Source organism: Oreochromis aureus, linkage group 2 (assembly GCF_013358895.1).
Source record: "Oreochromis aureus strain Israel breed Guangdong linkage group 2, ZZ_aureus, whole genome shotgun sequence".
Classification (NCBI taxonomy): Eukaryota; Metazoa; Chordata; class Actinopteri; order Cichliformes; family Cichlidae; genus Oreochromis; species Oreochromis aureus.
This window is the reverse complement of record NC_052943.1, coordinates 30,368,401-30,392,684: the sequence shown is the minus strand read 5'-3', so window position 1 is coordinate 30,392,684 and position 24,284 is coordinate 30,368,401. Positions and strand designations below refer to the sequence as shown.

Below are 24,284 nucleotides of genomic sequence, written 5' to 3'. Positions count from 1 at the left end.
CATCCACCAATCAAAAATCTTTCTTGATTATCCGGTCAGCATTCCAAAAGAGCACATTTCAACATATAGGATGATTGGATGCATCCTATTCTAACGCACGTTCTAAACCATTCAGTGTCTCCATACTCCTGACAGCAGCTTCTTGGTCTTCATACAGTGTTCTTATGAGGCTAATCAGATGGGTAGAAACGCCCAGGACTTTTAATGTCCTCCAGTGGTTTTGATGGTCCCCACAGTTAAAACTTTACTGTAATATATAAAGCATAGGTCGAAACTTTGCTGATATTCTTTGGGTTTTTTCCCATAATCCATCTGATGTTAGCAATATCATCACTGGTCTTTTCCTAAAACCAGACAAAGATTCAGATCTGTAATTGTGTTACAGGTCAAAGACATCAATGTTCTGCCACACCAAAGAAAGGTTCCAGCCAAGAGTCCTGGAGGTGGTTTTAATTGGTTTTTGTGCACTGGTTTTACTGGTCTGGTCACCATGAGGTCGTAAGAGGCTGTATGTCATCCATGAACCAAAACGAGTTTGGCGCCTCTGATTTAACCTTTGGAAGACCTTCAGCTGCCGCTCAGCCCAACTTTTTAATTAGGAGTTAGTTAGGAATTTACAGCAGGCTCCTAAAAATAATTATTTTTGAACATCAAGTAAACATGCCATGCTCCTCTGAGAGCTCTGTGTCTAAAAGCAAACTGTTTCACATTATTTTATTATAACAGTGAGAAAAAGACTGCATCCATTGTTTGCTCTCAAATGCCATTTCAGCCTCACACCCCACCCTGTCCATCCAAACCCATTTTCTTTGTTCTGCTCACCCAAGCGTGGCCACAAGTTTACGCACACACACAAGAAGAGTGCGTAAACAGCGAGGAAGGCCTCCAACTTTACATTGTGTTTGAGTCCGAAAAAAAGAAAACATCCCGTCTGGCTGTAAAGACCTCAGTGGGAATCCCTAATTGCAAACAAAGGCTGTCTGGACATGGGCATTCTCTCTCAGCAGGCAAACACAAACGCACCATTATGCAGACTGGTATCAGAGGCCATGGGCAGAGTTCAAACTGGTATCGGATGCTGCTTATCGGCAACACAAACAGGGGAAAATGTGTCAGAACAGGGGTCACGACAGGCCGTCCCGCTGGCCAGGCCACCCGCTCCTCGCTCCCAACTCGTCACACGCCGTTATGTTGTCCGGACCCGGCGGCGTCAAACGCTAACGTACCATTCGCCCCGTTAGCGTCATGATTGGAGAGGATGGAGACCTTACAGACTTCCTTAAAGGTTGTGTCATGTCAAATGGCACATTTGATTAGTGGGAATGTGCAGAATGTTCTCTCCTGCACGCTGGCAGGAATATAAAGCTTCATAAATCACCACGGCAATGAAGCATGTGTGTCTGATTTTTCTGTGAATAAACACTGTTTTCCAGGCTTCGGGAGCAATAAATGAAACATTATCTTTTAGCGTTCACATGTTGAACCAACAGCTGCTGGCGTGCTGCTCAGTCAGGGTCTGATAGGAGTTGTAGTCACAGCGGCGATCTCTCCGCTGGACTCAAGATTATTTTCTTTGCTCTGATGGACTTTTTAAGCATGGCTGCAGCTGCTGAGGTTTACTTCTGAACAAAAGGTTTTGGTTTCTGAGTTGGCACGTGAGACTGGAGTTTGGGTCTAATTAGGTTCTATTATCTTTACCTCACCAATGAAACACGTTTAAAGCATAAAGGAGTGCAGGCGAGAAGCAGCAGAAAGGTAGGAAACACAATGTGCTTTCCAGGCGAGGCTGTCAGAGCTGAAAGTGGGCTGAAGTGTTTGTGACAGCTCCGACAGCCTCAGCTGGGGGCTATTCCCATGCATGCAGACAGACGAACACTGTAAGTGACAGACAGTCAAGTGTGACAGCAAAGAACTTCCTTTATTACATTTGTTATTATTATTTGTTTTCTTTATAGTCATGAGGGGCTCAAACCGGTTAATTAGGGAAAAATTCTGGTTTTATGAAACCCCATCACTGCATATGGCCGCCCCTCCCTGAGCCTGGTTCTTCCTGGAGGTTTCTTCCTGTTTAAAGGGAGTTTTTCCTTCCCACTGTCGCCAAAGTGCTTGCTCATAGGGGGTCATGTGATTGTTGAGTTTTTCTCTTGTATGTATTATTGTAGGGTATACCTTACAATATAATGAACTTTAATGAACGAGAAGCCAGAAACTCCAGCATGTTCCACTGATGAGCTTCTCGCAGTTTGTCAGCAACACTTGTCATTTATGTAATTTAATCACTGCTGTTCCTGAGAATCCATGCTGCTCTGTGCCGGAGCCTCACAAATGGACGGAGACCTTCACGTTGTTGATGTTTTATCAGATTTTAAGCTCGTTTTGCATTTTTAAAGAAGCCCACTTATTTCAACTGCTGAGGGCTGGTGTGTGTTTCTGCTACAAATAAAAAAAACACCAGTCTGTTGCAGGGCCCAGAATGAAAGCACTAATATATATATTTATAATAATCAGTTTCTATTGTCTGTGATCAGAAACCTGAAGCACTGAAATAAAAGAATCGTGGTGACGACCTGACTGCACTTGACATTTACAGCGATGCATCATCAGGATATTTCTGGCTGTGATGATGGGCGATAGCGGCGCAGAGTTCAGTGGATTGTTTGCACAGATAAATTAAGCTCCTCCAAGCTTTCTGAGTGTCGCTAACATTGTGATTGGAAATGTCAAGTAACTCTGTCAAGTGTTTCAGCTGCAGAGCTGCAGAGCAGAGAAATACATTGTTTCAGTCATCACAGTTTGCTACACAGAATTTCAGTTTCAGCAAATCTAAAAAGTTTGAAGGTGTCTGCCTGAATACTGTTTATAATCAGACCCAATGGAGAACTTTGAGACAAATGTTCCTCACAAAACAGACAAAAACCACAAAAATCAGGAACAATTTAAGATTCCACAGGAGAAAAAAACACCACCTGCATCAGACGAACTGCAGAACACACAAGAGAAGCAATCACTATCATCATCACTGCAATCATTCTGCAGACACACACATGCACACACACAAACAGACACACGCACACACACAAACAGACACACGCACACACACACACACACAGGTTTATTCGTCTTGTACGTTGTTCTAAACCCTTTGTCTCGATCATGCAGAAACACCCTTCCTTAAAAATCCTCCTTATGTGTGTTCACACATCTTTTCACATCTTTCCCACCGCCGCACCTTTAATCAGCACAATGGCAGTCGTCCACTTCAACATTGTTTTTAAAGCCAGACCAAATTTACACTGAGAATCCCTCCAGTTCATTTAAAAGGGAGCAGGGCTGCAAATTAAAGGTCATTTTAAATTCAACTTCCAGACGCTTTGAAATCCAAACTGTTCCTTAACAACAACAGGTCTCATCATGTATCCTGAACACGTCGCGCCAAGGCTGTGTGCCGTCCACTAACGGCAATCTTTCAGGCATCGAGCTGAATTTTTAGCCAACTGCGTCGCAGTGCTGCCCGCGCTCATTTTCCTCGGCTCATATGCGATGCAGCATCAGTGCTTACACGTCAGGTTCAGCGATTGGACTGACAGATGACTGGCAGGAGCTCTCTTTGCAGAAACATCAGGACGGAGACCAATACTTGACTTTGTAATTCATGCTCTGAAACCGGACAGGCGTGAAAGCTGTTTGGAAAGATTGACAACTTGCACAGAAATTGGTTTCAGTTCAAGGCGACTCACGCTCAGGTTCAATAAAGCTTGATCAATTTTAGGCACACAAAGAGACAAACTGCCTCTTTGCCGACTGTCCAAACCCACAGTCTGACTGTGGCTCCGTCGCCTCCACGCAGACATAGACTATCCAGCTTTGAAATTACTTTAAGCCGATTGGCTCCTACAGTACGTCTGCTGGACCACCCGGAGACTCGGTATGTTCTCTGTTAGAAACCCAAACCTCCTGCAGATGAGCCTGCCTGTAACCATAGTAACAGTAGTTTGGCCTGTTGCTGTGATTCTGACAGCAGACCTCTGATTAGCTGCCCACATGTTTCAGGTACGTCTGCTGTTTTTGTCTACCGGCGACTCTGAAAAATGCACTCACACACAGAAGAAAGTGTGTTCAGATGTCTTTGACAGTAATTAGACATGTTAGACTAACAATCAGTTTGTAAACTCATGCGTTGGTCTCTGATGATGAAGCTCTGTTTGGCGCACTTTTCTACAGCACTTTGTACAACATGCCTCATTTACACATTCACACTCTGAACACATCAGAGAGCAGCTCTGGGTTCATTCTTGCTTAAGGGTACTTTGGCATGCAGACTGGAGCAGCCAGGGATGGAACAACCCACCTTCCAATCAGCACATGACCTGCTGAGCTACAGTAGCTCCAGTAGCTCCTTTTCTACTTTTGGATCTGTAAGAAGTCATAAAGGGCAGCCAAACAGAAGAAGGTTGGTTTAAAGTGGGAGGAGCTTGCTTCAGACAGAGAATGTGAGGCCCTTTCACAACAAATATTTCAATTTTTAACGATGGTCGGATAATTTGACTGCCATCATTGATTACAGTCCTCTGACATGCTGTAACACACGTGCTGCCGTTACATTAACCTGACAATCCTGACGCATCGTACACAACTAAAGGAAGTGTCCCTCGGCCTCATGCACCTGTTTTTATGATGATGACTCGTCATCTGTAACTGCTTCACTGACCGGTGGAGCTGCCAAAGCTTTAAATAATGCAGAGAAAGAAGCTAAATTAAGAGAAAACTGCAGGTCTGTTTTTAATTGAATGATCAATCAACACTAACATGATAAATTTCATAATTACTGAATATAGTTGATGTAAAACTTCACTTAAGCCTTGTGAAATCACAGATGTGAGTTTCATAAATGGGTTATAAATTAGAAGTACCTTCGAAAAATCCAGTTTGCTGGAAATAATAGAGGATATTTTCAGTGTAATAATATAATCGAGGGCCAAGAATAGCTGAGCACATTTCACAGCCATAAAGCTCGTCTAAACTCACAGGATGATTGCCTGAACATAATGCGATGACCCGGTCTGCTTGAATGGGATAGGTAATGATGTGTGACCAACGGAGGAGGCAGAGAAGGACAATAAGAGTCCACGAACCAGCCCAACATCAGAATAGAAAAGGCCCACGCAGTCTGTGTGAAATCTGCCAGTCAGGAGGCCTGGGACGCCCACTCTGTGTGATTGTGGTCGGACATCATCACCACTGAGTCCTTCTCAATGAAGCCTCTGCTTTCCCCGGTGGCCTAAAGTCCATCTGGGCCGGATAAATGAAACCGAGTGCAACGCAGACTGCATGCAGACACAGCCAAGCAGCAGTCCAGATTAATGGACAACCTACTTGTTGTTCCTAGAGTATTTAAAAGTAGAATGGGAGGGAGAGCCTTCAGTTTTCAGGCCCCTCTTCTGTGGAACCAGCTTCCAGTTTGGATTCGGGAGACAGACACTATCTCTACTTTCAAGATTAGGCTTAAAACTTTCCTTTTTTCTAAAGCATATAGTTAGGGCTGGACCAGGTGACCCTGAATCCTCCCTTAGTTATGCTGCAATAGACGTAGGCTGCCGGGGATTCCCATGATGCATTGAGTTTTTCCTTTCCAGCCACTCACTATGTGTTAATAGACCTCTCTGCATCGAATCATATCTGTTATTAATTTCTGTCTCTCTTCCACAGCATGTCTTTCATCCTGTTTTCCTTCTCTCACCCCAACCGGTCGCAGCAGATGGCCGCCCCTCCCTGAGCCTGGTTCTGCCGGAGGTTTCTTCCTGTTAAAAGGGAGTTTTTCCTTCCCACTGTCGCCAAAGTGCTTGCTCATAGGGGGTCATATGATATGATTGTTGGGGTTTTCTCTGTATTTATTATTGTGCGATCTATTGTACAATATAAAGCGCCTTGAGGCGACTTTTGTTGTGATTTGGCGCTATATAAATAAAATTGAATTGAATTGAATTGAATAATGGCATCGGTAACGAGGTGCATTTTCTCCTGAACTTCCTGGGTGTGATGAGTTTAGCAGCTCTGGTGCCACTGGCTACACCTCTTTATTTTGCTAAGCAATACTGGCTCCAAAGTGAAGGTTTGATTGGGTAACCAGACCAGTGTCATGTGTGCAGGAATGTGGACCCGAAAGCTTTATTTAGGCGAAGAAAGAGTCCACAGACATAAACAGAAGACACACTGGAGATAAAAACTGCAGGGAAATAATAACAGACATCACAAAGAGCAAGGCGAGAGCTGGGGCTCTGAATATACAAAGGCTGATTGGGCTAACATGTTAACACGGGTGTGGACAATCGCTACAGCAAGGAAATAAAACCTAAGATGGTGAAGTGAGGAGCAATAACTAACAGGGAAGTGCAGACTAACCTAAGCCTGGCAGGAAACACAGAGGGAATACACAAAGGTGAAAATCGAGACCACAAACAAACTCCAGACATTTTAACAGAAGCCCACAAATATAAAACACTGGGTAAAAGAGCCAGGACCACGACAAGCAGAGGACATGATTTATCTATCAGGAGTTCTCCCTGGGCAGCCGTGACAGTGGGAGTGAACCAGTCTCAGTCACTGTGGGAACCCACAAAATAAAAAGAGTGAAAAAGATGGACACGGGTGGAAAACTTCACCTCAGGCGGGTGTTCACGTAGTAATTTCTACTGTAAAACAAACCAAAATACCTTCAAATAAATCCTGAGTGGCTCACTTCGACGACCTCTTTCTGGTCACAGAGCAAATCTCTGGAGACTCCATGGTTTTGGTTTAAACATGAAAAGTGCCTTAGCTTTGCACTTACTTCAAAAAACGTCTTAAAAAAGAAAAGCATCTCCGTAAAACTCTGTTTTCATTCAGCACAAATGTTAATATTATCATTTTTATTTATTGAAACAAAGAAAGCTCAGTGAGTTTACTTCGCTGTCAGCAGCACAGTGAAACAAACCAGACTGAGCTCTAAATAACTTCCTCCTTTCAGCTGCAAGTAAGATAAACCTGCCAAATGCAGGTCGCCAAAGGTCACGTGTTACAAAATGCACTTTTAAATAAGTAAGAACACAGAGACTGAGTCACAGTCCTGAACTAAGGCATCAGCTCCCCCCCACAATAAGAGTCACTGACTAATTCAAACGTCGTGTGATTCAAACTCAAATTAGTGACAGAGCAGCATGAGCCATCAGTCAGCCGTCAGTGCTAATGTGGAATAAAAAGCCCTGCAAGTCATTTCAGGCTAATTGTCTTTATAACGATTTCCCAAAGGCGCGAGGCGTGATTCCGGCAGCTTCCCACATAAACGCATCCCAAAGGCGAGGAAACGGGCTTCAGGCAATCAAATATGAGCTCAGCTACAGCTTACATTAGCTGGTGGATTAGGCCGTTCATTCATTGGCCTCTTCCTGCCGGCTTTGCCCTGTAAGGGGGGTGTATCTGGAAATGGCTTGCACCTGGGGCCAGGTCTAAGCTGGTGTCACCACATGTGACCCACCGCACGTCCTCGCCTCCGCCCACAGACCGGGTGAAGAGGCGAGGACGCCCTGACAGGTATGCCTGACAGCTGTAATGATGCTGAAGTCCTAAAGTTTTAGAGGTGGTGAAGCCATCCAGGCTGGGAAAGTGATCGTTGTCGGCACCAACTCATCAGAGGTGCTGTGGTTCTTCGCGCTCTCATGTCTGCTTATTTTCCACAAAAAAAACAAAACGGGAAGTTCTCCAAGCTGTTCCGACCTGCCAGCTATCTCGGAAACTTTATAAAGTGTTTACCTCAGAGGCGTGGTGTAACGGTAAAGTTAAATCAGGACTTTTGGCATAGCCGAGTAAAAAAAACCAAAAATATCCAGAGGTTTTATTTTGGTGCCTCAGAGGTTTGTGTAGGTTCTAAAAATATAGAAATATAAAATTATGCATGACTGAAAAGAATTCCCTTCAAATGGTGATGAGCCAACAGCCGAGTTCTCATAACAGGAACACACAGCAGACTCAGTATAATGTACTCAGCGTGCCGTGTGATGATACGTGCGGCAGAATTCTTGAAGCATCTTATTTACATACTGACAGAGTGACGATAACACTCTCTTAGTAATAAACTGCATCCATCTCCTGAAGGCTCCTGGCAAAATTCAAACTGGCGACAGCCGCAGTCAAACACCGGGTTAAGGTTGCCAGGCAACATGTTTTGACCAAGTGTACATGAGCCTGCTTTTGTTTGGTCCATCAGCAGAGAGATGCCCACAGACCAGCCTGGCGATTAAAGTCACCCACAGAAGACTTTGAGTCACAGAAGGTGTGGAATCGTATCCGAGTGTCGCTTAAATGTTGAGCATGTGTCCCGACATGATGGTGAAACAGAAAATCAGGAAAAGACTTTTTACTGCATGATCTACTAAAACATTACTGTGCTAGCTTTTAATGACTCTGGCTCTCCTGCATTGAAGCAAAGCAAACACAGCTAGCACGTTTGCAGCGCTCCGAGTTATTTACTACCTCTGACAACTAAAAAAATACTCTGATTTTCAGGTTGGGTAAGACTTGGTTTCACTGTTTACTTATCATAAAAAGTGTAATTGGGAGTCACAGCTGTGGCGTGTAACACGGTCAGTTTATGCTGCAAGCACAACAATTATCCACAACTGTGTAACGACACAAAACTTCAAAATGTCATTTCAAAGGACTCATTTATGAAAACTATTATTTGTAATGAAAAATAAACTTCCCTTCTAACATGCAGAGAAGGGTTGAAATTTGTAATTAATATGGAACACACACACACACACACACACACACACACACACACACACACACACACACACTTTCAGGTCTTTACTTGTTTTGAAGCACATGTGAGGGGAGATGTTCAAAACACTCACTGAGGAAGATTAAGGTGGGAGCTTCTTTATTTCTATCTGCAGGAAAGTAACTGACATTACTAATGCAGTTATGATATTCCCACCTTTTATTATTTTTTGACAGTTTTACAAGTTTATAAAGTAAAAGCGTACCTCTTGAAAATTCCCAGCTGACTTGTGTTTCATGTTCATCTGTGGTGCTTGTTCATTGTTACATGGTTTGCATTCAGGCACAATACTTAGAATATTGTGGGTCATACTCAAAACCCAACATATGAGGGAGATGAGAAACTTAGAGAGAGAAAAAACCCTCCACATCTAATTTAAATTTATGCTTCCATTTCAAGCTGCACCAGGTACCCCATTATGTCAGAATGGGAATCCTTCAACTTAAGTTTTGTTTTGGTGAGGTGGACAAATGTGAGTAGAATTAAACAGCAGTCAAATAAACTTGAACATTAAATACATAATATTAGATCAGTCGATATGCAGATGATACATTATTGTTTCTACAGAACCTCCTTCATCACTTCATGGAACTTTAAATTCCCTGAACTTGTTTTATGGTTTTTATGGGTTTCATACTTCCACCACCCATCCTATCATACACATCACATGTTCAGCCATCAAATATCACAATCAATCCATCTCTACATCAGGCTCAGCTGGTTAGGCTCTGACCAATCAGCTTCAATACACATTCAGATGGACGCTGTGGATGCTAACCCATCAGATAGCACCTGGCTGCATGTAGAACAAACACCTTGAAATAATGTGACAGTTTCAGTTCCACTCAAACAATCAAACAGCGTCTTTGCTTCGAATCATGACACGCAGCAGCAGCAGCTCTGACGGCCTGCTGAAAATTTCACTCAATCGTAAACACTCCTCTCTTTTTCAAATTTAGTCTCATCTGGCAATTAGAAAGAAACTACACATGGACTAAAAAAGGCTTCACACGTCTGCAACATATTATTCATATTAACATCCTGAAAAGGAGGTCATTCATAGAGTCATTTACTTTTTCTGTTCTGGACTGACCAGAGAACTGAAACTCAAATCATCCATCCAAGTAAAATCCAAAAATGCAAATACCTCAGAGCTAATCAACATCTTGCAAGGAGAAACATCACAATCTCTCAAGTAAGTAACTCCTGGAGTCACAGAAACATCGATTTCATGGTGAGGAATGCAAACCTACAACTCAGACAATATAATTCACAGAGGGGGGGGGCTCACATCACAATATACACAACATGACTATATTGACACAGATGGCTTTGCACATCAGCGAGTCGCCTCCCACCCTCTGCAGCCATCCATCCGAACAAACAACCTCAACGCTGCTGTTTACGCTCGGGGTCTAAGGATGCGGAGCTCTCGTCATCAGCAGGAAAACTACAAGTGTGGTCAGCATGGGGCGTCCACACGAGCAGTCTGACAAACTTTTCAAATGCATCGAGGACGATGACTTTACTTACTTGACTTCCCTCTGGGATTAATAAAGTCTCTCTGATTCTGAACGGTATGCATGCGTGCAATGTTCCCTCTAAGCTGCGCACGTGCGCAATTGCGCACTGCTGGCACGGTCTCTGCGCACAGAAAATCTGTGTTGCGCACAAAAAAAATTAACCTGAATTGAAATTAAAATTAATACTTTAACAATTCTGTTTTGCAGCATTAGTCAGTGAGTGACTGGCTGCTCCCATATTGTATTAGAACGATGCCACCTTATCCGAAAGTCCAGCCAATAATGCGATTTACATTCGTATATAAGCAGCTAATCAACGTGGTTGACAGGCTATGACAGCGTCCTTATTTGCCGACACCTTATGTGCAAAGCGGCGTTGCTGATGTGGAGTGAAGCCACGTTAATGACAACGTGTACAACCATTGGAGATGTGAGCAGGACAGACGGAACAATTGACGGAAAAAGTGTGGACTTTATACCAGTTTTTAAATTGTGTTGATAGGCCACGTAAAACCAGAGTTGTGATAAAAAAAATATGCAATGTTTGGTTTTCTTCCTGAATACTGTCGTTGTTTATATTTACTGCGGGAATAAACGGTAAAAACGGCGTTTTATAAGAAAAAAGGCTCGAAAGCACTCTCCGCCTGGGAGCAAAAACAAACTCCACCCCCCTCTCCCTTTCCTATTCGTCCAAAAAAGTACCATGTCGACCAATCAAAAAATGATATGGCAACGTGGCATCTAGTTCTTAAGAAACGGGGAAGTTTTAGGAGTGACGGCGGTGCTTTTGATATGTGAGAGATTTGCGACGTTTAGCGCAAATCTTGTGTAGTTAGTGTGTAGTGTAGTTTTGCTGTGTGTGTCAGAACAATGAGGCGAGTACTGAATGTTACAGGTGTTACAGGAGTGATACATCTCCTGTTGTCAGGCCTGCAGGTATCAGGCTGTTGTTCTCTTTTATCTCATAGGGGACAGAAATTATTTTTTGGAGTGGCACAAATAATTTGTGTGGCATCAGATTTGATGCAGAACAGCTGATTGTTCTGTAAAAAGTTTGAAATGTTTATTTAAAAAAATGCCTTGGCTGCATTTAAAAAAAATAGCTGCAAAAATCTTTGTTGTTTGCCAAACTGAGTTACTTTTTTGAAGAAGTAACTATATAATTAATTGCCCAACATTGGTCATTATCTACTATATTTTGCAGACAGAGTTACAGGACTCTCTCCCAGACCACAGACTCATACTCATAATACAAGTCAGAGCTTTTTTTAAAAAGAAAGAAAGTTGTGTTTTCAAAATTGGAGTTCAAGTTATTTTTACTTCCAATAATGTTAACATACTACACAGGTCAATGACTAGATTTTTTTTTTACATTTTCATTGTAAGTGGGCTAAAGCAATTAATTAAAAGTAGTCTAACATAAATGTAAATGCTGTAATTTGATTATTTTAATAAACCATGTAACTTGGATGGATTAGATGCTGGCGTGACCACAGTGCACACGTCTGATGTCGCTCACAGTGGTCCAACGGACGCTCAGGGAGTTTGTGTGTTCGCTCAGACGTGTGAAAAATTAGAGGGAACATTGCATGCGTGTATGCATTAACAAAGGAAAACAGACCTGAAGCATAAAAATATGCATTAAATTGTGTTTGCTAGACTGATTCCAGTGTTATATACTTTCAGTTTCAGAGAGGAAGCCTCTGAAGTAGAACAGAATGAAATTCACTGCTACTGAAACAAATTCCTGCTGATCTGTTTTTACTGCAGGACTTTGGGAGGTTGCTGTGTGTTGGAGAGGAGTCTCCTGCCTGGGGATTAATGTCTGCTGATGCTTTTTAAGGTCTGAGAAAAGCATAATATTGAGTGCACATAATGCCAAAGGGATTCCCACACAGCATTCACTGAGCCCAGAGAAACTGTCAGAGTCACTGAGAAGATTAATAAAGGGGAGACATAAATAGAACGACAAGCAGACAGAGTAAAGAAAAAGAAAACATCAGTCCCAGGACATTCTCCAGAGGAGAATGAACAAATAGAGGTGATGGAGGAGAAGCAGGACTGGAGCGGCAGCTGCAGACTCTGTCCACATCTCACCTCAGTGTGACTGACCCACATTAATCGATCATTCTGTGTCATTTCATTGGCTCAGTCCAGAGAGGCCTTCAGACCTCACCTCAGGCAAAAGAATCGGGGTCAAACTAATGTGAAACTGCTCCTTCCACCATTTCACTCATGCACAGAACAGCATCTTTATCGCGTATCTGAGTTCTTCAGACGACTGTGACTGCAGGAAGCAGAGCTCATTTTCTCCTTACTGTTCACACTGTGGAAAAGTGAGTCTTCCTGATTTAGTAGAAATGATGTGATCCACATGACAGTGCATTCACAGGTGGCTATTTTAATGAGGAGCTGGTAACGTGATAATTACTGAAGCATTTAGCTTCATGCACGGTCGACATGGTGCTAAAACTGTCACCTCACAAAGGTTAAAGACAAAATCATCTTTGCATTTGTGATGTAGTTCAAACTTTAGCAGAAACACTTCTTTGCCGTTTTCTTAAATTATGGCTGGAATTCCCCAAATGTTAAACTCTGTCTGCTGAATTTCTTGGAGCATTTAAGTCTTAAAATACTGACTGATAATATTTCTTCCTCAGAAATGACGATGCTCCAGTGAGCATGGGGTTCTGACAGACTCCTACATGTGTGACATGTTTTTCTAGTCTTGTATTCTTGTAAATGCTGATGCCAAAGTCCTGATCTGGGGGAATAGCTGAAATCTGGAGAGCTGCAAATGAGACATTCTGGAGACTAGATTCATCATCAGAGACCTGCAGCGTGCACCACCTAAGCTTTGCCACAGTAATCAATGAAAGCTGGTACACCTCCTACAGAGAGCACACATCCCTGCTGCTACGCCACACTCCAAAGTGTGAACTTCTCGTTCCTCTGACGGACTCGAGGGAGCGGACTCTTACTCGTCACTGCCTCAGGCAGAAATTCTGCTCTCATTTTGAGGCCAATTATTTGTCTTGTTATTGCACGGAGCTGGATTGTACAGCAAGTGGTTTATTCACCAACATTAGACTGACGATAGATTTGAAAAGATTCTTTGGGGGACAGGTGGACAGAGACACAAATGTCCTCACTGCCAAAGCTCTTTAACTACTGTCCACCCCGTGATCCAGCAGCTGGAGATCTTCCTTCAGCAGCAGTAACTCACAGTGATGGTTCCTGTGTGACATCATCATTCTCTCTCATCGCTGTGCAGGGGTTTTGGTCCGCTCTTCTTCACAGCGTAGCTTCAGCTCTTTGAGCTTTGCAGCATTTATTCATGCACAGGTTGGGGTCTGGACTTTGGACCACTGCAGCAACTCTGTTCTTTCCTGTTTCAGCCGTTCTGGTGGAGATGTGCTGCTGAGCTTGGATCTTTGTCCGGGTTAGTCCGAGCTTTAGCTGTAGGACAGACGGCCTCACGCTGACTCTAGAATACTTGGTGCACTCAGGTCATCATCCCTCCACCGCCGTGCTGGCGTTCTTTTGGAGACAGACACTTTCTCCTGCAGCCCTTCAAACCAGCCACACATGTTCAGCTTTTTTCTTTACACCAGTTCAGCACTTTGTTTTGTTAGTGTGTTCTGACATGCTCGTGTCCTCTCTGTTGCTTAGTTACCTGATTTTTTCCCCCGTGTGTGTGTGTATTGTAGGTTATCTAGTATCTTTGTCTAACAGCTCAGTTCAGAGCACTCTCATTTCTCAGAGTGGAATTAAACTAATTGAATAATAATAAATTATCTTACAAAAGGAAAAAGTTCAACAGGACTTTAAATAAAGCTAGACAGATTTTTTTGGTTGACTGCTGCAACATCTCAACATGTCTTTGAAAACTTTGATAACCTCTGCTCAAACACTGGTTTTACCCAATGCCACATAGCCTGGGGTAATGCAGTACTGTTGCTGTATTGTTACAGTACTGTTACTGTAGTATCAATTTCCTAAGAATAAAAACATATTTCATGCATTTATTTGAGAAGTTCTCGTGCTGCAGATACAGCCTCAGCATAAATTTTTGGCCTTTTGAGATTCTACACAAACTAATATCATACTGTCATCTTAAAAGAACGCTACGGTCTGTGTTTAACCAGCTTTAAGCAGGATCGCGGAGCTTCTCTGCGAGCCTCCATGCCCACTCAGCCGCTGTCGAGCTGACAGTCACCAAAATACCAAACAAACGGCAGTGAGCAGCAAACCTGTGCCGCTGTGGTGGATCAGAGCCTGACGTGTTCATGTCCAGCCTTCGTGTTTGATTATTAATAAACCACGATGAAAGCAGGCAGGTTTTTCCTACACAGACACACACCATGTTGGATTATTGGGTATCTTTACCTCTAGTCTGACCTCCTTGTAGGGCTTGAATGATTTCTTCTTTAATGGTAATCCCTTCATATCTGCATGTGCATATCTACAGGTTTATGAATCTATGTGTGATGTTTTGTTTTACAAGCAGTCAAAGTTCCCCAATATTATTTTGGCTCCTCTGTTGCTTTATGTCCACAGGATGAATATTACAATGAATGAAGGACAAACAAAGGAATCACCTGCTGAGCCGCTCACATAACTAATATTAACCATGGCTGCTTTGACACCACAGGAACTCAGCTCCTCTCTGAAGGACACACCAGAAGGTTCTGACGAGATGGTCCTGCAGCTGAAGGACAGCTGTCTTCATTACTATGCAGCACTTAAGCGAATATTAAATCAAGCTGACAATTAGAATCGATTGGAGGTTAAAACAGCTGTTCTTTCCACAACCCAGGAGACGTTATTTGCCTTTCAAATTCATCACTTCGAAAAACCGGCACACACTGAGCACAAAAAGCTTTCAGAAGGAGGGAATGAAAACACATTCAGACATTAATAAATCATAAAAAAAAGACCAAACAGACAATCTTTTATTTCTGGTCAGGAAACACATTGTCAGTGTGCCTCTCACACATAAAGTTTTCTGTGCGAGTTCACATCAGCCTTCTCCTACAATCGTAAGAGGAGATAAGAGGCAAACTTTAAAATGAACAAGAGAAGAAGAAGCAGGTATGAAAACACTGCAGGTGTAACAGCAGGAAGCCACTGAGGTCTTTTGTCCAGATGTGCGAGTCGTCACACATTTCATTTTATTTGTTTTTTATCTAAAGAGAATGAGCCTTGTCCACTAAACGTTCTTACACTTTATGCAAAATCACCATCAGATTCGGGACATGACTGATCGCAAACGAGCGGGTTCATGCTCCCCGTCTGCAGTCCACAGATCACACCTGCATTTCTCTAAATGAGGAAACAGGTTTATGTGCAGGTGAAGGGCAGAGAGCAGTGACGATGTTGGAAGACCGTCATGAAATTCAGACTGAAGAAACTTAAAATAACTTTCCAAATCAGAGAGATGTCGGGGCTGAAATCACACGGATAATAAATATTTAAAAAAGAGAGAAAAACTTGGACATCAAAGCTGATGTGAAGAAAAGAGTGTAAGACACGGACACGCAGCAGGTGTGAAAGATGTTCCACAGTTGTGGGACACAGTCAACAGTTTGTGCTGAAAGACAAGATCGTGTTTATCAAGATTTAATTAAACTCAACTTTTCCTACAAAAACTAAATGATTAGTATTATTAGGAGTATTAGTAGTAGTAGTAGTAGTAGTAGTATTAGGAGTGATGTTGGGTTTATAAATGTAAAGAACTTTTCTCCGACTGTCAGACCTTTGTACTCTCTCGATGTGTTTGTAAAGTGTGAACACATTCACATATAGAAACAGTGATGAATGTGTGAAACATACAGGAGCAGCACACAGTTCTGTGCACAGCTTTAATGCAACATGACGGGAGGTGCAGGTACGGAAGAGTGTGAATAAATCGCCAGTGCTTGATGGATTCATATTTTAGCAGAAACTAATAAAAATCATATTTTCAGTGAGGATGGACAGCAGACGCTACGAGCAGCATGTTTCAAACCAAAGGGCGCCGTTAGGCGTTGAGCGGCTGAATAAATGATGGCATCAGCGCTCTGATGTGATAACAGAGGATGTGGTTTTAAATAAAGTCTGGACGCCGTCTCCAGTTTCACTCTGTTCATGTAATGAAGGAGCAGGTGTCCCGTTTCTGAGAGGGCTGTCTGGAGATCACAGGTCTCTCTTTTTACTCATATCACAGGATGTTGCTGCAAACTGAAAACCTAAACCAGGTTTCAGCTGAATGTGCATCAGGACAGACTGCAGGCTCGGTCGCTGCATGCTGCATCGTGCTAGATTCAGTTACTCCGACTCACTCTGATTCCTGGCATAAAGACGAGCGTGGAGGTAAAATGCTTGTTAAATAAGGCCATTATTGCGTTACATACAACATCAGGCAAAAGAAGGAGCTTCCTGTCAGGTTTAAAAAAAAGAAGCCGTACGAGTCATGACGGCAGGAAAGCGTGCACTCATGTTTCACAGCTTTGACTTTAAACTGTGCCTGATACCAACCTCATCATGTCACAGTGTGGCTCCTCTTCCAGACGTCAGCACATCAGAATAACTTATTTATTTGAACTGCTGATCTTGAATCTGCAGCTGTGTGGAAACAATTTCCTTCCCAACTTGTGCAAATCTGCAGTTCTCCTTCTGAGAGTTCCTCAGACTCCTCGGTCAGGCCAACGAGATGCAAAGAAAAACTACCAGCTGGACTCAGTCATGCTCATTATCAAGTCGTTAACAGCCCTTAAAGTCAGTGCAGAGCGGTGTATGGGTGTATGTCTATGTTTGACCCTGTGTGGATTAAATCCTAAATAAACACAATTTTCAAAGTCATTAAAGATGTGTGCTGCACCATCACTCCACCCTGGGAACACCCACCCAGGTCCACGATGAGTGGATGGAAACTTCTGGCCATAACTGTATATACATGTTACTGCCTGCTGAAAGCTACAACGCTGAGAGACTGCAGTCACATAAATTTGTATGAAGCTAAACACAAAGAAATGAGAGAAAAACACGGAGCAGCTTTGGCCACATGAAGGAAACAGCTGATAGGAAAACGATCAGCTTCAGCAGCAGCAGCTCGTTACCTTCGGTGCTGGTCGGGTACAGCGGAGGTTTTACTGAGCCCAGAGGATTTACTGCTCAGTTTTTGTTAGAAAATAAGATTCGATTTATGACTGTGAGGCATCTTTGATGCACAATACAGAACTAAAATACAAAGTAGATCTGCAGGCCTCAGAGTTCCTGTCAGCAGCCCCTCGTATATCACATGGAGTCATCAGCGGTCAACAACTCTAACAAAAAATGGTGAAAAATGATCCTGACCCAGTAAAGGAACATAAAGCTGTGAGGTGCCAAGGGCAGGATAATCACCTGGTCGGGCACGAATGGAAACGGGAGGGGAACAATGGAGCACTCTGGCTCGGACTCATCTCCGTGGGCAGGAAGAGAGATTCAGCTGCTTCACAGATCCCATCACTGCAGATTCTGACAGCATCGCTGTGTGTGCGCGCTCAGCTTTCATGCATCAGCAGGTGCCTTTTATATGAATGGAGGGTTTCTTATTGAGATTACATAAGAAGTTGCTGAATGAATTATTTAGTCTGTGAAAAGTGACGGCGCAGTGCATCGCCTGCCAAGTCCTGACTGTGCAGCACAGCCACCATGTGCAGTCTGAACGGATTGACAGAAAAACAGTCAAATACACTGAGACTGTGCCGTCAGCTGCTGCCAGAGTGGCAGCGAACAATCAATGTAGCAAAATGATGCCTCGGAGGAGAAGCCGAAGGATGCTGAATGGATTTCTGATGCTAGCACGCCTGGCAAACATGCAGTATGTTATGAGTCAAAATTCAGGCTAAATGTTGGACTTACAGCTGGGTTTTCTTGCTGTTTTCTATATCTGTGTAACCCCCGGCAGCAGCCGTATGTGTCGTTGTGTGTGCAGACCTGTCGGCGCTCTGATCGGATCATTATTCCTGAAATACTAATGCCACTGCTTTAGTTTACAGTCTGTCCCTGCATTGTCAGGCACGAGCTTTTACTTTTCATACTACGACAAGAATTCCTGGTGTTCCTGATAAAAGTGTACTCGGTGGGCTCGGCTGGAGCTCGGCTGGAGCTCAGCTGCGTCACAGCGCGAGCAGTTCCTCGGTTTTGTGTTAGCTAATTTCTCTCCCTGCGCTCTTTATCTGCAGCGCTGTGCTGGAATTTGTAGCAGAAGAAGAGTGTGGCACGTCTGCTCGCCCTGATAGTGTTTGTTAAAGTTGTGCCAGCCGGGCAGCAGCAGGACGCACGGCTTTGTGTTTAATTTTTCCCAGTGTGCAAGAATAAATACTGTTGACTGCAATTTACCTCTCGTCTGTCCTTAGAGGAACCTGCAGCTAGAAAAATATCTTCTTAACAGGAAAAGGAGAAGATGGCGGTGTGTGGGATTTAGAGAACAATGACTTTGTGCTCTTTATCTTTCGCCTCTGAAACATTTAAACTAAAGGAAGGAGCGAAGTGCGCTGACAAATGTGCTGTACGGGCGGACCAGGCGGAGGCGACCTGAAGATCCGGGTTGGGCCTTCTAGAGCTCGATGCTCCTGTTGGAAGCAGTCATGCAGAAAACAGGATCTGTCTCAGGACACCTGAGGTGATGCGGTAAGAGGCAGAAGCTTATTCGACGAGAGGGAAGAGAAGCTCACTGATATCCGCTCCGAGCACTCCGAGTCTGACTGACTGCGCCGCATCCACGCATGGCTCCAGCACCGCTTCCCGCTCCGGGATGACTGCTGCTGCTGAAATCAGCGACTGCACTGCAGGATGTTAGCTGAGGAGAGCTCTGACACACATCTTTGTGGACTCCATGAACACTTTATCGTTTCTTATCACTGTCTGAGTTCTGGCCCGGCCGTCTGTGACTTACACCATGAAATGCACACAGCTTGACTGAATTATACAAATAAACCTCAGATAAGCTGCATAACTGTGCACCCACAGCAGAAGCTGAGAAACTTTGGTGTCCATTTCTAGAACTCGGTCCTGACCTTTAACTCTTTCCCCATGAAGGCGACATTTGATGAACTCCCTGAAGCCTCTCACACCTCAGTATAAATCAATAAATATCAATAAAGTCGAGCTTTGACGACCAATAGGATAATTTCTGGGTTTTTCCAGGGTAGCTGCACAGGCACAGACCACCCTCACTAGCTTCAGCTCAGGAGAGAGAAAAAACGCTTAGTTCAACAGCTGAAAATTTGCACATCTCAGCTTCCTCATGTCATTTCATGGAGGCAAAGTTAAATATTTAACCTTCTTGGACGTGTCTGATTGCACGGATTATAGCACTGCATGGCATAGAACAGCATAGCATAGCATAGAATAGAATAAAATTAAATAGACATTGACATCTATACTGGCAGACTTCAGCAGAAAGCCAGCATCATCATCAAAGACCCCTCGCACTCTGGACACTCACTTTTTTCCCCCCTTCCCTCTGGTAAACGCTACAGGTCCATCAGGTCAAAGACAAACAGACTCAACAGAAGTTTTTACCCACAGGCTGTCAAACATGCCCTACCTCCACCCTGCCTGGAGGATAACTGCACTGCCAACACTCATGGACATTACACCTTATTTATTACACCGTATTTCTGTTTATACTTCAATGCAACCAACACCCCTACCTCTTTAAACTGTATTTATTATAACCTTATTTAGTATAGCTCTAACACAATTCCCCCCCCCCCCCCAACGTGCAATATCACTGATCACACTGCACCTCTCAATGCACCTGCTAGTTAGATGGCATGTATGTGTATGTATATAGATGTAAGCGTGTATGTGGAAATATGTGTGTGTGTGTATGTATGTATGTATATATACATATATGCATGTATGTGCATGTATGTTTACAGGTGTATGTATAACTTGTACATATCTTTCTTGTGTAAATGTAAGTTTGTCTGTTACTGTGTAAATACTTACACTATTGTGTACTTCACACACATGGAGAGATGCCAAACTGCCTTTCACTGTTCTTGTAACAGTGACAATAAAAAGCTATTCTATATTCTGGCTTAAAATCAGTAAATCAGTAAAATCTTGTCATTGTACATGCACAATAAAATTGTGTGTACTCCACCTGACTACTGTGCAAGAAATATAAAGAACAAAACCGATTCTGTACACTTCGTTAGTGTGTGTAAAAACTGAAACACAGTTTCACATCAGTATTATTATCATTGTTTCAGATCAATGCACGCTCAGCACTGACCTACACTGAGCTACTTTACAAAGTCAAGCTGCAAAGAGCTTCGACGCAGCGTGAACAAATGAACGAGTGGAGAAAAACACACAGCTCCAGTGTGAGGGCGGAGCTGCTGGCACTGAGGCTGAGTCTGTATCCAGCTGTTACAACAGCTGTATTACACACATGCACACACTGCTGCATGTGTGTGTCAGTGTTAAAAACCAAACAGTAACAGCTGGGTCACACGATCAGCCTCAGCGCAGCGTGCACGACTCTCTACAGTAACAACCGGCAGCACAAAACATGATCCCACATCACACGGCTGTCACTGTGGAAAGGCCCCACTATAATACCCACTCACATACAGTACACATTCATAAGCAATGAAAAGATGATGAATAACATTTATGAATAATTATCAGTGTTGAAGGGGAGTGAAACGGCAGGAACGAGATTGAGAATCTCCAAGTCTCAAGCCAGAAAATGGCGGGGACACCAGCCGGGATGAAGAGGAGTGTAAGTGCCTCCCGTTCCCGGGGAAACACGAGTCTGCAGCTCGCTGTGGGAACGACAGAGCTGAGCTGGTGATTTACTGCTCAGTCTACAGTCACACCCTCACCGGCGGCCACGAGCAGCAGAAATGAATTTCTCTGAAGGTGTCTGCACTCAGAGAGAGGGTGAGGAGGAGGAGGAGTACACCTGCTCCTACTCCTCATCATAAAGAGAAAGTCGTTGTTGCTCAGCATCTGACCAGGATGCCTGGACAGCCAGGACAATCCCGCTGTGTCTCCTCTCCGGACAGAGGGACACTTCCTCTGTCCAGAGGGATTCACATGTGCTTGTTGTGTTAGCTTTAGCATGCTAGTTCTGAATTTTAAAACCGTACCATGAAGAATAAAGCACTGCTCTCTGCAGTTTTGTACAACTTTGCGAGACCATCTGCACAAACCTACACAACATTATTACACTACAATTGTGTGAAACTGGGTCATCTCGCATGCTTTGCAGTCTTAACCCATGGCCTCCAATCAAAACCACCTGAAAAGCTCCAAACACACAACATGTGTTATAGCATACAACATAAGACCAGATGTATAAGAGTGAAGTTGCTGCTGATGCTGAGGAAGACGATGGATGATAATGACGATGTTTATTTGTATGAAGTTTTTCACGTTCCTGGTTCCTCTTCCTCTTCCCATTATCTCCGAGCTAATTCCCCTCTGCGCCCTGCTCGATCATTCACTGTAATCTATTGCTACACCCTTCAGGCGTTAGTCCCTTCATCCTCCAGCTCTACATCAGCCATGTGTGCTCCACCCACAGCGTCTACACTCCAGGACTTCAGTCCCCACCTCCTACTTCCATGTCTACTCTCTGATGACCTCATCATCATAGTCTGTCCGCCGAAGTACTTCTTCTACTCCTACTACACTCAAATGTACACTGAACACTTTCTCACACTCTGAAGGGGAAAACAATAACCGACCTGAGACTGGTGAGTTTTATGAATGTGTTACATGCCCACAGCACACAGTGGGGGAAGTAAGTATTTATTATCATATCATTACCACATTAATCTAAGGTAAAACTGAGCTATTCAGGAGTCAAATTTCAGTCTCCAACAGGTAAGTGGACCACATTTGGCATCTGTATGATAAATACTGTGAGACACAAGCTGAGTGCCGTGCAGAGACAGATGTCTGCCCCACAGCAGCAGCACCAACAGGAAACTCTGCACAGAAAGATTTTCTCGCGTGTTTCCTGCATCTGCGACTGAGCGTGCATCTCTAGGATGATGGATAAAGACTCAAAGCCGAGGCTGGAGAGGAGATCAGACCACAAACCTGATTCCACCTTAAACCAATCACTCAGAGCTCCCATCATTCTATAAGTTGGAGGCAAAAAGTCAAAGAGCCACAGGTACTCTGTTCATTTTTATTCTGTGTGCACTCGTTTCATCTCTCCTCATATTTGAAGGTGAGTCACCTGCCTGCCACCTCTGACTGATATGTGTCACTCGTGTGACCACGTTTAATGTATATGGGCACACGCTATGATCTCATGTATGTCGAGTGCAGCGTGGGCCTTTCCAAACACTGCTGGAGGCAGTCATCACATGACATGGACCCCATCCATAACAGCACAGCACACAACTAGGTCATGTAGTACTACCTCATAGCTGAGCCTGAGTAACTACTGTACCGTGACCTCCTGCTTCACTTACATCATTTTAATTCTGCCTCAAACGTCCTGAGGGAATAAAATCCTGTGTGTGCCTGGTTTAGTAACGAACTCTCTTTTTCCATGAAACTGAAAGGAAACGTTAATGTTGGATCCACATTTTATATTTCGTGCTGTTGCTGTTTGTGCCACAGTTTTTCTTTGGGTTCAGCATTCGTAGTTTCAGTTTCAGATTCACTGTTGACACGCAGGAAATATCTGAAAGTGAAAACAACACGAGGCGCTCTTTGACCTTCTTCTGATCGGCTGACCTTCGGGGTGGCTGGAGTTTGTGTGTTTAATAAAGTGCGATAAGCTGAGTGGGATAACCATCCATGCACCGACCTAATTATTAGAAACCTTATGACTAATATGGAGCAGGAAGCAGAAGCTTAGTGCAGTTAGAGGTGCTGAGGGATGACAGAGTGCTGCTTCACACAGAGTGGAAATCACACTGAATAATCACACCATCAACGATGTTTTCTCACATAAACGCTCACAGCAAAGAGGAAATATTTAATGTAGAGATGTAAAAACCTCAGCTTTCACTTGGTTCTGTGCTCCAGCTCCAGACTGACGCTCCCTGTCTCTGGCTTCTCTGAGAATTGTGTCTGTGGATCTGTGAGGCAAAGAAAAGAAAGCCTTCCCACTGATGATTTCTGATCAAAGTCTCATCCGTCTCTCATCCTCCAGGCTAAAAGTTGTTAACCAAGCACAGAGAAACGACTTTCTTTGCATCCCAGCACAGCAAAAACAGACCAGACAGCACTTTCAGCAGGATCAGTGTTTTAATCAAACCCACAAGCCGGAGGCAAAGACAACTACAGAGGCAGCGAGAACCCCCGGCTAGCTGATGTTTCCTCAGCTGAACCAAATATCTGAAGATGAGGATGTCCCTGAAGAGGAAACCAGAGCTGTCAAAATACATTTGAATATTGCTTTTACATAATGGACATCAGCGTGTGGCTGAAACTACGAGCGCTTCACACTCAGCATGACTGAAGCGTCTGTTGGAATGAGATTAATTATGAAGCGTTTGGGCACTCGGTTATGTTTCACAGTGTTTCATGTGAACATTAGTGAATTCATTCAGGTCACAGAGTGAAGCTCACCACTGCAGCTCAGTTGTTACACATCCACACAACACAGCCTACCTGCACATCTGCATATATGCACATCTGCAAGCCACTTTGTAACCGGCCTCTGCACCCTCTTTTCATGCTGTTTCATATCTGCTGTCAATGATGCTGTTTAGTTCTGTGTTGTATGAACCTGAAAGGCTGCAGAGCCACAGTTTCCTGTACAGGGAGTAAGATGACATATCCAAACTCACAAAGCTGCCTGACAAAAATGAAGAAAACATTTTGAGTCATACTATTAAAAAAAAGCGTCATGTCACGTCTCTGATGCATCCGTGCAGCGTCAGCATCTTTGAACAGTCAAAGCTCTCATCACTGAGTCTGACTGAGCTAACAGC

At 43.6% G+C, this 24,284-nt stretch overlaps 1 protein-coding gene across 1 annotated transcript in view; it reads right to left on the bottom strand.

The window, feature by feature from the left end:
- The window catches only part of htr4 (5-hydroxytryptamine receptor 4), a 142,004-nt gene that overhangs the window by 75,596 nt on the left and 42,124 nt on the right, over positions 1-24,284 (bottom strand). The gene's annotated exons all lie outside the window — the stretch shown is intronic.